Source organism: Semicossyphus pulcher, unplaced genomic scaffold (genome assembly GCF_022749685.1).
Source record: "Semicossyphus pulcher isolate SPU_LCO1_2020_fin unplaced genomic scaffold, fSemPul1.0.p SCAF_5, whole genome shotgun sequence".
Taxonomy (NCBI): Eukaryota; Metazoa; Chordata; class Actinopteri; order Labriformes; family Labridae; genus Semicossyphus; species Semicossyphus pulcher.
This window is the reverse complement of record NW_027211726.1, coordinates 28,851,235-28,864,835: the sequence shown is the minus strand read 5'-3', so window position 1 is coordinate 28,864,835 and position 13,601 is coordinate 28,851,235.

Genomic DNA, 13,601 nt, shown 5'->3' with positions numbered 1-13,601 from the left:
TCTATGCATCCATCCCTCCATTAATCCATCTGTTTCGGATACCTGCTACATTTGGTGCGTAGGGCTGCTCTTAACTTAAGATTTTGCTGGTAATATTACCAATTCACTAGTTGTTGGATTTTTATATATTGATTTAATTATCCCAATAGTTATGTTGGAAAATGGTTTGAGTTCAAAGACTGAAAATTATCCTAATAAGTAAAATTGTTAACACCTTTAAAACATACATTTTACATGCGCATGCACAAAAAGGGCTGCACGGTGGTGCAGTGGTTAGAAGGTTCCTCACAGCTAGAGGTTCCTGGTTTTAATCCCTGTTCCGATGTAGGGGGCCTTTCTGTGTGGAGTTTGCTTGTCTCCCTGTTCATGCGTGGGTTCCCTCCTGGTACTCCGGCACAGTCCAAAGACATACTCGTTAGGTTCACTGGTGACTCTAAAATTTCCTATGAATATGAGCTTGAAAGGTTGTCTGTCTCTATATCGATTTCCCACTGGTCAAAACCCTACTAACACCCACTAACACCCAGCTTTTTTGCTTAATGGAAAAGGTTATAATGGGCATTCAGATCTGGGTCAAATGACTCTGCATTAGACCCGGGTAATTATCGCCTCGGCTCCGATGGGCATTGATGGGAACACAAAACCTGTGTCGACACGCTAATCTCCACCCCCTTTCCGGCACGATGCTATGCTCCGTGGGTAACTTCTGGGACTCTTCACTGTTTACTAACCCTGTCTCGGGCGCGTTTGGGACGTCAGACGGTGACGCCGCAGAAAAGAGACCAACTGGAGTATACTCTACTGGCAATGGGAAAACAGACAATCGGCATCAATAAGCAGGTCTTCACAGGTCTGAAAAACCTGCGTCAACGTGCCAGTTTCGGTGGGGAAGGGGTATATGTGTCAGGCCTGTGATTGACTGCCGATCAGTCCAGGGTGTTCTCGTCCAATGACAGCTTGGATAGGCTCTAGCCCCCAGCAACCCCACAGGATAAGTGGTATAGATAATGGATTGAGGGATGGCATACACAAAGTGAGCCGCCTGTTAACAGCAGTGAGAATGATATTAATGATTCTGAATGTGTCAGAAAAAACATCATTATTAGAACAAAGCACAGTATCATCCCCCCTGATGTTCTTTCCTCCCAACTGGTGGGAGGTCGCTGGCTTCTTTAGGCTTCTTTGTGTTAGCCTGGCTCATAGCTGCTAACTTGCTAACTAAGTAGTGAAGAGTGGTTATGAGACATTGTGGTATAATGCATTAAACAAGGTGTTCATACACTCACAACACAACGCACAACCACTATACTTTAGTCTCAGCTTCTCTGCTGACCTCTGTAACTAGAGGCCAGGCCGGTCTACCCATTATTACCATCATTACCCACAAGATTTTCCTGGCCAAGACAGGCAGCACTCGAGTTATATCCATTATCTATACCGCTTATCCTGTTCAGGGTCGTGGGGGGGCTGTAGCCTATCCCAGCTGTCATTGGGTCACCAGTCAGTCACAGGGCTGACACATAGAGAGAGACAACCTTTAGCACTCACACCCACACCTATGGGCAATTTAGAAATGTAGACCAATTAATCTTACAAGCATGTCTTTGGACTGTGGGAGGAAGCCGAAGACCCCACGCATGCACAGGGAGAATATGCAAACTCCGCACAGAAAGGCCAACTTTGCTAGAAGTGACCTTCTAGCTGTGAGGCAACAGCACTAACCACTGCACCACCATGCTCGATTCAGATGTACTGAGCACTTGAACTCGCTTATCCCAATTCAGTACAGACTTGAGGGACAGTTAGCAAAGTAAACTCCTGGAAACAGAGACAGTAACCTCCCATACTGTTTAAAAAATTGTATTGCCTTGGTAGGATGGAAACAGTTCAAGAATAGCCTTAGAGGGCAAAGGGTGAAGTCTACGCTTGGGCAAATCATCCAACCCGAGCTGACAATGTTTATTGAAGACAGGATCCAGTTATTCTGACTTCTGACGATGCTTGTATGTATAAAACATCCCACTTGTTCAGCACAGAAAAAAAGGTGCCAGTAACAAGTCTCTTGTTGGCCTCAGAAACCAGCCCTACTTTTCCTTTAACATAAAAAACAATTTGTCTGCTCATCAAGCCCTTTGTTTTCAAAACTTCCTCCAACCATCCGTCCTATTTCTGCTCTACCCATCCAATCAACCAGCCATCCAAACAATCCTTAATTCAGCCATCCATTTCCTGTACCTGCATCTATTTCTTAGTAAATCAAATATCTATCCATGCATCCTTTATTTCTACACCAACCGTTCATTATTTGTTAAACCTGCCTCAACTATCTATCCTGCTTCATGCATCCTTCCCATCCGTTCTACCATCTATCTTTTATTACATCCATCCATACTAACATACAGGCGTACATGCAAACACATATTGATCAAACCAGTCATTTTCTATACCTGCTCCATCCATCCATCTTTTCCACCATCACCTGCCCATACATCCATGTCTCCAACCCTCCATCATCCATCTGTCTTATACTGTCTTGATGTCATCCAATAATCCAACTATTATATTGAGGGCACTTCACCGGCAGTGACAGGGCATTCTACTAATAATACTACCACTATTTGTAGTCTATTTTTAATCAATATATCCATTTAATTAATTTATCCATTTTTATACCCATTAAACACCCATCTATTTTCCAGCTCCTGTACTGGGGGAAGGAAAATGCACTAGGCAATTTATTGCACAGGACAATTTACCGTTTCAGTCACTGTGGTACCCCTAATTAATTAAGTTGCATTAATGGAAGATAATTAAAATTACTTCTTAACATCACATCAGAGCTTTCTATCATCCCACTGATGAATGTTTACAGCAGGCAGTTTGGGTATAAAGAAATTACTGTTTGCCTTTGATTTCTCTTTCAGATAAGTTAGGTTAACTAAGTCTGGTCATCTGAATGCTGATGTTACTTACCACTAATAAAGATTACCTCCACAATTCCATACTCAACAAAGTCAATGCTGCTCTGTTAAGCCAAATATAGTACATACTTGGTTAAATTTGCCATAAATGTAACAAATTACCTTACAAATCTTTTTTTAAACCAAGCAAGGCCGATATTATTACAAATGAAAGTCGAGAGCATAGAGGAAGAAATACCATAAAATGGTAAAAAAAAAATAAAAAAATAGTGTTTTGGCTCTAAGGCCTGATCCCTCTTTCTCACATGACTGACATTTTTGACTTTGTTGTTAAAGACTTTAGCAAATAATATTATCTTAGATTCCTAGCAGCCTGTTAAATATTATTTCACAGACCCTCAAATTTAGCACTAAGGGAGCTGTTGGAATTTGGGGGCCAAACAGAATGACCGCCGACCCATCATCATTAATTTCAGAACATTGGGGAAATCCAGGATTGAATCAGAGATGCAGATTGTGTGAAGCTCCTAGAATATTTAGGTTTTAATCACATCACGATTTTGAATAACCTGACCCAAAGGCAGCAAGTACACAGAAACCAAAAGTGGGCCTAAAACAGAGCCATGAGGGTCACCAGAACTCAACTGAAGTATTAAGGGCCTAGCATTGCCCATAGCTCCAGATAAAGTATCATTATAACCCTTTCCCACCAAAATTAACGTGTTGACGTGGGTTTTTCGGACCCGGGAAGATCCACTTATAGATGCCGATTGTCTCGTTGCCATTGTCTGTGGAGTATACTCCTCTTGGTCTCTTTTCTGCTGCGTCACCATCTGACGTCACAAACACACCCGAAACAGGGTAAGTAAACAGTGAAGCTGTTACGGTGGTTAGGTCTTTATTGTATCTATTACTCATTCAGTCTATTTATTAAACTTGGCGCTAACAAATTTGGAGCAATGTTCGAGTGCTGCTTGGGCGGAGATGAGCGGAATTTGTAGCTGAGATGACAAGGAGTCACAGAAGTTAGCAGGTTTTGTGTTCCCATCAATGCCGATCGAGGCCGAGGAGATAATTACCCAGGTCAACTGCAGAGTCATTTGACCGAGTCTGAATGCCGATTGTAACCTTTTTTTTTAAGCAAAAAAGCTGGGTGTTAGCAGGTTTTTTGACCGGTGGGAAAGCAGCTTTAGAGAGGTATGAGTGTAACAACAGGCGAGCCTGTAATGTAAAACCAAGTAGCTAACAATTAAATCTAAAAGTATTCAAATGGAACAGTCATTTTAATATTGCTAAGTTTTAAGCGATCAAAGACGGGGGGCAGACACATGTTGGATTTGCATAAAGAAAAGGCAGTAACAAGACAAAATAAAGTTTAATTTCTGAAAGAATGTCGTTTAAGAGGCAGGACGCTGAAGAGAAGCGTTTTTCTTCTTCATTTTCCTTTTATGACAAGGATTTTTGGGTAAAATAATCATTTTAAAAAGGCATACAGCAACTTTATTATGCAGATTGTACACTGGCCTGAAAGTTTTGAACTCTTTTACATAACTTTCTCTGATGCAGTGACATCTCTCTGCTCACCAACAGGCCTAATTGCATATACCCTTGCAGTCTTGCAGCATGAAGTTCCTGTCTTATGTTATGTCCTTCCATTGTACCTCAACTGACTTCACTTAATGGGTACTTATGGTAATGTACAAGTAAAGAGTGTCTTTAAAGTGCCCTGCATAATGTTTATTGCAATTTCAAGTAGTGTGAAAATAATTGCTGTGCTGAGGTGCGACCTGACTGTTGCCCCACTTTTCATATTTTCAGAGATTACATGTATGCTGCTTTGGGAGCTTGAATTTAAAGTTAATGGAAGGTCACAGTGTTTTAAGGAAAAGTATTTAAACGATAATACAAGGACGTGACATGATGGTGCTCAGGCGTTCTTCAACTCCCCCACTGTTTGCGGAGGACCCTGTTTCATTTCGGAGTCAGCCTGTAATTTTTGCTTGTAATTTGTTCTTCCCCACCACTATAGAAGACAAACCACAGTTATCTGACCTCTGCTTTGAACTTTCAAAATGGAACATCTCAGCTTCTAAAATTGTTGTGGTCTGTGTGCCTTCCTAGAGCTCGCACTGGCTTTGACTTGTTTGTACAAAGTTTTGTTGGGTTTTCAAAGTCACACACAGAGATAGCACACATAACTCCTTTTACCTCCATTAATTGACATCTTGTTGGCCTTCTCTGAGACCTCAAACATCCACTGGCCTTTAAAGGCACTGGAAAACCTCCACTTTAAATCATAACATCCCTGCTGAAAAATCCCACTCTTTCATAGGTCAAACATATGATCCTGCAGCAAAATATAGCAGCTATTTCCTGGTTAACCACAGTCAGAGATAACCTTTCCCAGTTCAAAACACCGTAGCTAAAGTAAATTATCTGTGTGTTTAGGTTGATCAGTTTTTCCACAGGCATCTGTGATGCAAGACGGCAAAGCCACAGTGGCATTTCTTCCTTTGAGATCGGAATTCCTGCACTAATAAGAAATGCTCCTAGCAAGCAGCCTTGATCTAAAGATATATGTGCACTCGCTGCCTATTCATCCTTCATCTGGATGCCAAAGCAGCCTCATTGGGGCTGACACTCTGTCCGCTTTCAAAGCCAGGTTTTCAAAGCCTGCCTCTATCGCTGCGAAATCCAGGAAATGCTGCACCCGAGGAATTGGTGTCTTTGTAGGTGAAATTCATCTATAGTAACAATCTCGGTGAAATGGCAGCAATGCTCCCCAGACCACTGTCTGAGAGATGACATTTTGTTGAACAGTATTTCATTCCTCATTATCTTCTCATGTTCAATCCATCATCTCTCCCTTTTCTCTCTGTGATGCGCCCCTTCGCTCCTCTCCCCTTCTCTCGGCCCAAAATATCTTCCTCGCCTCGCTTTAGTCCTTTTTTTCCCATCTCATCCCACATGTGATTCCATTCCACGTGATTACCTTTGCCTCTTTGAAATGTGCTTCCCATACAGGCACTATGGGATCCTGCGACACGTTGAAGATGTGTCAATGAGGAACTATAATGAGATCTGTTAACGCTTTACGTCAATGCTGATTCAGACGAGGCTTTTATATCTATATATACCTTATGAATGTATTGTTATAACTTCATGAGTTGGTGGGTCTGCTACTGCAGGATTCTCTCATTAAGCGCAGAAGATAGTAATGTGTTTTTGAATCTGGAGGTGCAGACGAAAAGGAGCAGGTAACTGTCGGCTGTGTGTGGTCAGTAGCCCATCAAAGGTTCTGAATGATCACTTAACCAAAACAAATCAAGTAAGAGAAACTGTACAGGGTGGACTATGCGTCTACACAGTGCATTTGGGATCAGCTTCAGCCCCCTGCAACCATTAACAAGAAAAGCAAGCAATGTCCATTTATAGTTACAGTAATCAATAATCAACCATTAGCAGAATGGACGGTATGGAATAAGAAAGGACTAAGAGCATGCCACTGAGTGTAGTAGCAGTAGAAATCATGCATTACTAAAAATATTACTAATACACCATTACTACGGCCAGCAGGCGATTTGTAGGGGGATGAGGGGGGATGCCACCCCCCTTGTTAGCAAAATGACCAAAAAGCATCCCCTTTGTTAACCTGCCATACGGGACCATCCCCCCGAGGTCACTACTGCGCGCACCGCGACGCTGTCCTATCCCGGCTTGGAAATATAACCAATAAATTATTAAGAGTTTTTAAATACAGACTGAGCATTTAAATTTGAACCAGCTCAACATTTCTAGCCTTTTCGGTACTGGCCTTGGAAACCTACAGGCATTGCAAATCAGTCTCAAGTGATGCAACTCAGCCAATTGAATCTGCAGCATTGTGTTACTCGGTTGCTACTCGGATCTACACACACAGCCGGAGAAATAACGCTCGGTGAGTAATAAAGAGAAAATGAATTTCACATGGCATGCTCTAAAAAGCGAAGTAGACAGCGACAGATCTTTTAATGAAGAATGGACACACTTTTACATGTTTGTTTTTCCACTGGCAGGTTTAAACCCATATTTCTCATTGATTCTACTATGCTCATGTTTTCACAGAGAAAACAAACTTTTTTCATAGTTTACATTATACAAGGGGTGGAAATATTTGTACACATTTTTACTGACATGAGTTTTTTTTTTAACTTTACCTAACTATTGACTGCCAAGAATGTATTTTTTGTTTGGATTTTGACCAATGTTCATTGTGTGTCCTGCAACTTAAAAGGCCTTGTTTAGTGTGAGAAACATAATAAACCCTGCCTGGACAAACTCAGTCCACACTGCATAAATGTACTCATTACTTTAATACACAGTTAAAAAAACAATTGTAGTAGCGTGAGAAGGAAGATAATTGGATAAAATGAAATGTCACAATTATGGTTACGGCGGCCTGCTACAATGTCAATGGGAGGTGTACATTTTACATGTGACGGCAGGGAGGCTCTCCCATTGGACCATCCCCCTTGTTAAAAATGAACAAATCACCTACTGACTACGGCCAATAATTAGTTGTCGTTTACAGGTTTGATCAGTGTCATTGTGCTCATCACCTCTGCTGCATCTGCTGGGGAAGAGCTATGCTAACAAAAAGCTAGCCAAGACTCCAAACAATGGGCTGGTATTGAAGATAGAGATTTGGTGAGGCTGAAGTCTGTCTCTGCTTTTTTAAGTTTGGCCAGCAAGAATGCAATCATGCAATTAAAATGACCACTACCAGCCAGTATTGATGTTTGACTTTGTTACATGAGAAGGGCAAATGTGCTAAAACAGCCATCATCTTTTAGAAGAAATGTGCAAAAGCTTCAGAAATGCTGCAAATAAAAGACATACAAAGGTCCAACACAAAAACCAGGAAGGTAAATGCAACATGTACAGTATATCCAGCATTATAATGGAGGGTCTCCCGACCTCTAGGGGGAGCAAGGAGTGGAACAGCTTGATTTTTGACCAGAGAGGGAGAGTCTGCCTTTTTTTGAAGCATCTATGACATGCTCAGATACTTTACTGAAACAACGCCCATGTCCATATGACGAAATCTTCTACGGCTGCATTCCCATGGAAACGACAGCTACAGTAGCTTAAAAACAGTGATGTGGTGGACTGAATTATCTGTTTGCCGGACCACAAATGACACAAGAATAAGGCTATTAGTGTTTCTGTGACTACAGAGAGAAAAACGGGTATAAGTTGCTCTTTGAGTCATTTTTTTATTAAAAAAAGATAAAAGGTATCTTACCTATTTAACAAAAATGAAACTGAACATAACCTTAAAAAGGTCAGCATAAATGAGGGCAGTATTTCTTAATTTCTAGGAGAGTCTGAGGATTTGGATACAGCAATAAATTCTAGGATCAGCCTTGCTCAGGATGGCAGCACAATTTTGCTAGGGGAATACATATTGGGCAAATACAAACACAAAGAGGAGTAAGGTTTAATAATGCTTTTCTTCCCTATGCTCAATGCATGCTGGGATTGGTCACCAGGTCTGCGACCATGACCAGGAGATGTTGGTTTATTAGATGGAAAAGAGGCTGGAAAACACAAGTGCAGAATACAGCAAAAGAACTGTGGATACAGAGATGGTAATATTCCAGCAAATGCACTCTGCGTGAAAAAACAAAAAACGCTACAAGGTTAAAACAGTCCAGGAAATGTGAGATGTAAAGGAAAAGGTGTACTAAAGTAATAGTTGTACAGTTTATTACCCAGAGAGCTCAGAGTTATTCTGGAAATTAAGTAGGGGAACATTTAGTTTCAGTCTGAGAAGCTCCACCTGTGAGAGGTGAGGTACCACTTGCAAAAGCCACTGGACAGAGATAGCTTCTCAGTCATTAGCCCATTCATAGCATATCATTACATACCATTACATGCTTCCATGTCGAGTCTTGATTGTACTTTAATGTGGTCAAAGCTGCAATTTTCAACCTTTTTTTGCATGTAAACATTCAGTAAGCAGCAGGCCAGCACAGTCGAAAACTTTCCATTCTGGCTGTTAATTATCATTCCCTTGCAATCTTCAGAGAAGTATAATTATGCCTGATTTGATGCTAAGATCCACAAGAAGTCCACTTCCAATTTACAGTGTCATAGCCGTAAAATCTAATATTATTTCCAAACATTATTATGTTTTCTCTAAATTATGGTTTGCATGTCGCAATGTTATCCACGTGTTTGTCGGGCACAAACGCATAACGAGTTGCCTGCCAGATTATTAAGCCAACACTGCTGCGGGTTGCAACAAAGGGCAGGACCAAAAGACATCAGCTGTTTGGGTTAGACCTCCGCAATATGTAATATGTATACTGTATATGAATTTTAGACTTTGGTTTAGATACATAGACTGTATAAAATAAGGTTTGGTCGCCATGACAGCTCCCTAAAAGTGAAGACAAAACCTCTCTATCGCCCCCTGCTGACTGGCTACAGTATAGTTCATAAAGCCCGCCTCCTCCATGTTAACAGATGGGACATGAGTCAAACTATAAAATCAAAATGTACATCAAATAATTTTTTCTCAAACGTGGTTCCTGTCATTATACTTAGTTCTTATCATGCTGATTTACATTCAAGTGTTCATTTTTCTGACAAGTTTACTTTTAATTAGTTATTTGATGCTTAAAAAAAGGGGGTGTTATGTCATGATTGACAGCTCTGTTGACAAATCCAGCTCCTGCACCATCTGGACATCACTCCATTCCTGGATTAGAGGATGAACAGCGAGAGGAGACGTCACTAACACTAACACTACAGTCATTGAACCATAACCGTGAAATCAGAACCGCTTCAGACCAACACACGAAGCTGTTCTGCTGCAGACTGAGCCCACCTGAGGGCTCCGACACGTCAAGGCCACAAGGTAAATGTGCGTTTTGGTTAGTGGAATGGGTGGGACGTCAATACTGCAGCTCTACCAGCCGATCTCTGATGTTCAACCTCTGGATACAAATGCACAAGATGGCAGCGCCCGCTGCAGGGGGTGTTTTGGCTTCTATACAGTCATTGGTTAGACATAACTACTTGAAATAAGGTCTGGACTCACCAAACATGGACCAAACGATTATTATCAAAAATAAAAATGAAAGAAAACATAAGTTGTGATCACAAATGAAATGATTGTTTTGGAGTCGTGGTAGCCTATAAAACAAATCGGCCCGTTGTGTGCCGTAAAGTTTCCTCACTTGATTCTTATTTGTCATTCTCCAGTATTTGCTTTACTGCACTGACACCTTTGATGAATAAAAAACAGCTCAGCTGCTGTGTCCGTGCAGACAGGTGAATTTATGAAATTTCAGATATTATACAATTAAAATGCATCATTATCATCTCATCTTCTTACCAAGAATCCTCAGAGCTTACTGACATCATTCACTGAACAAAATGTGATTGACAATTTTCCATCTCAATAAACCCTGTAGATTTGAGAACTAAGCCCTCGATAGCGTGAAACCATAAAAAGAAAGAAAAGGATTTAAACTGCGATAAGCCACGATGATGAATTCCATTATTCATCAAACGTTTGATTAGTTTATCTGAAAGCATTTTTTGGGTTGTTGGGCAAAGACGGTTCATGAGACTAAAACAGATTGGAGATCACTCATTGAGAAGAGGATCAGCAAGAATAGATGGCACCATCAGTGACATAAAATGATCCCACTAATAGAAAGCATTAAAGTGTCATTAGCCTCATCATGCAGCTTCTCAGTCTCATACATACACATTCGCCTGTTGGACTGTGTTTCAAAGCATTTCTCGTGCACGGGCTAGCTGCTACCTGCTGCATGTGGATACAAGCATCATCTTTCATCTGCTGAACCATAAGTGTGACACATGAGTGTTAACATAGGCGCGATAATTACCACATGCTGTGAGCGATGTGCGATGTGCAACAGTGTTTTAAATGCTGTCGGTGCAGCATCACAACTCGAGAAGTTAAAATGCACACGGCTCAGTCAAAGCCCGTCAGCACATCAAAAGCGCAGAAGCAGATAACAAGATTTTAAACCCGAGGAGTGTCTGCGCTGATCCAAGCCACTCTTTGTACTGCGAGCCTGATGTGATGATGTTGAGGAAATGATTGCTCTGTGGTATTGTTTTCACCTTCTCTCTCACTGCGTCTCTGTTCCTGCATGTTTCTCTCTTTCCTCTTTCAGTCACATCAAAAGCAGCCTTTTCTGCTTAATGGGCCATTAGCTCTGCTTGGTGTCTGTCAAAAACCTGCCTGCACTTCTCATCTCGCCACTTCACTCATATGTTTTAGCAGAAACCAAATAAAAAACACAGACCCGTGCTTCTGTTGGGGAAGATGGAGAAGTGGCTACAGTACCGAAACGGATCTTTTAAAGATCTTTTCTGAACGAAAACTGGAATATTTGCTGTCAAATCAGTGATGGTTGTGTAGGTTTGCATTACGCATTGGTAAGAGTTTACAAGAGCGCATGTTGGCTCAGCCATTGTGACCCGTAAAACCTTTATCTGATGACTTTAAAAGCCTGAAGCCTCAGAGATTAAACCAAAATGTTTCTACAGACAAAAACATCCGATGTGTTTACAGCAGCAAGGAGACCATTTACTTCTTATTAATATACAAACTTACATACGCCATAATTCTATATTGTTTTCCACCATTAGAGATCTGACTCTTGGTGGTTTAAAGGCCCCACTTGAAGAATTAGCATCACTAACAGTTTATCATTAAGGAAATGGCAAAGTGTGTGTCTACAAGAAAGCTAAACAACCGAGCGACTAACTTTAGCTTGTAACATTACTCCAACTAATCTCTATTTACAGATTCTGCATAGAAATGTAGAATCTGTAGGCAGGGATGTGGCTTTTTACGTTATTTTTGTACGTTTGTGGTCTGAGTATTATTGTTCAGCAAACAATCCAATCTAGATCAAAAATTCAACTTAAGACAAATTCCTTTCGATCTCGGGACTTCCTCGATTGCATCAGAAATGATCGATCCGACCTCATTTCAACAAACGAGCATTTTAAAAGTAGTTCTCTTCTCCTCTTGAGGACAGATCTCAGAACTTTTATCAGTCATTAATATTGTGTTTTACATTTGATTACCTCAAGGTCTTGATATATATAAAATATATATATAAATATATATATATCTATAAATAAAATGTTATTTCACCTTATTCTTACTTTTCCATCTTTCATTGTTTTTATTGATCCTTTATCTCCTTTATTGCTTTTATTGCTTTAATCTCTTTCGTTGCTTTACTGATTTGATTCCTTTTTCTTATATTGCTTTTAGCTCTTTTATTGTTTTTATTGCCTTTTACTGGTTTCTATCTCTCCTATTGCTTTTACAGCTTTTATTTATTTATTTATTTGCATTATTTCCTTTCTTTATCTCTTTTAGGTATTTTATTTTATTTTATTTCATTTTATTTACTCTTTCTACTTCTTCCTGCTTCGTCCCCTTGATCTTGGTTGTGTGGGTTCTCCTGTTGCCTATTGGGTATTGGGTTTTGTGCTTTGCTTGTTTTGTGAATTGCTGGTCCTGAGTGAGTTGCTGGTTTTATGATTTGCTTGTTCTCTGCTTTACTTTGTTTGCTTGGCTGTCAAAGCACTTTGTAAACTCTGGTTTTTAAAGGTGCTATATAAATAAAGTTATTATTATATTATAATAATAACTTTAGTTTTTATATTATAATAATAACTTTAGTCAACTTTGTAACACTTGTGGTGTTCCCGGTCAAACATGACCGCCATATAGGAAATGAATGTGTAACACTAGATTATGTTCATCCATCAGACGGAAAACATCCCATTCACACCCACACATCCCCCCACATGAACCACACCCTTCAGACTGAACAACTGAACCAACTTTTTGAACCAGGTGAAGAGGAGATTGAAGTTGAACCAGAGATAGAGGAGGATGTCTCAGACATGGAAGACAACATCGTTGGATTTTGGAAAATTTTCAATGTCTATTCTTTGTACATTCACTGCAGTTATTCATGTTAAAGACTAGTCTGAGACATTGTTTACAGCTTGATGATTAATGGTTTTTGTGTTAATGTAAGAGCAGTTAAAACAGACCGGTCAAATTTGACCTGGAACACTGAAGTAAGAGGAGAAGAACGAACACGACAGGAGGGTTAAGACCCGTTAATTAAAGTCCAGCACAAGAAAAAGGGTTTATTTTTCTGTAAACAATGCAGCACGAGGAAAAGAAAGTCTTGACTGTAAGTCGTTGATCACTAACTGCTGGCTACACGCCCTACATGTTCACCGCTGTCGCCAGAGGGTATATCATCGTCAGACTGTAGCCGATGGGATACAAGATTGCTAGCCAACTATGTTGCAAAGCAAACTATGATCATATTCAACAAATGTAATTAGGAGTGTAAACTAATTTCATTTCATATATTTGAAGAAGTGAGGCTGCACTTACCAACTGCAACTGCAACTCCAGCGTCCTGCATGGACTTCAACAGTTTTCTGTTTGCTGTGTGTAACATAATCGTAACTACAAAAAAATTTAGTAATGGAGTAAATTAATTGAATATATAAAACATGTAGATGTGGTGAAATGTGGTGGGGGATGTGCCCTCCTCTTGAAAGGGCATGACCCCCAGAATCGCACATTCACTTGAACAGTTGAACAGTGAC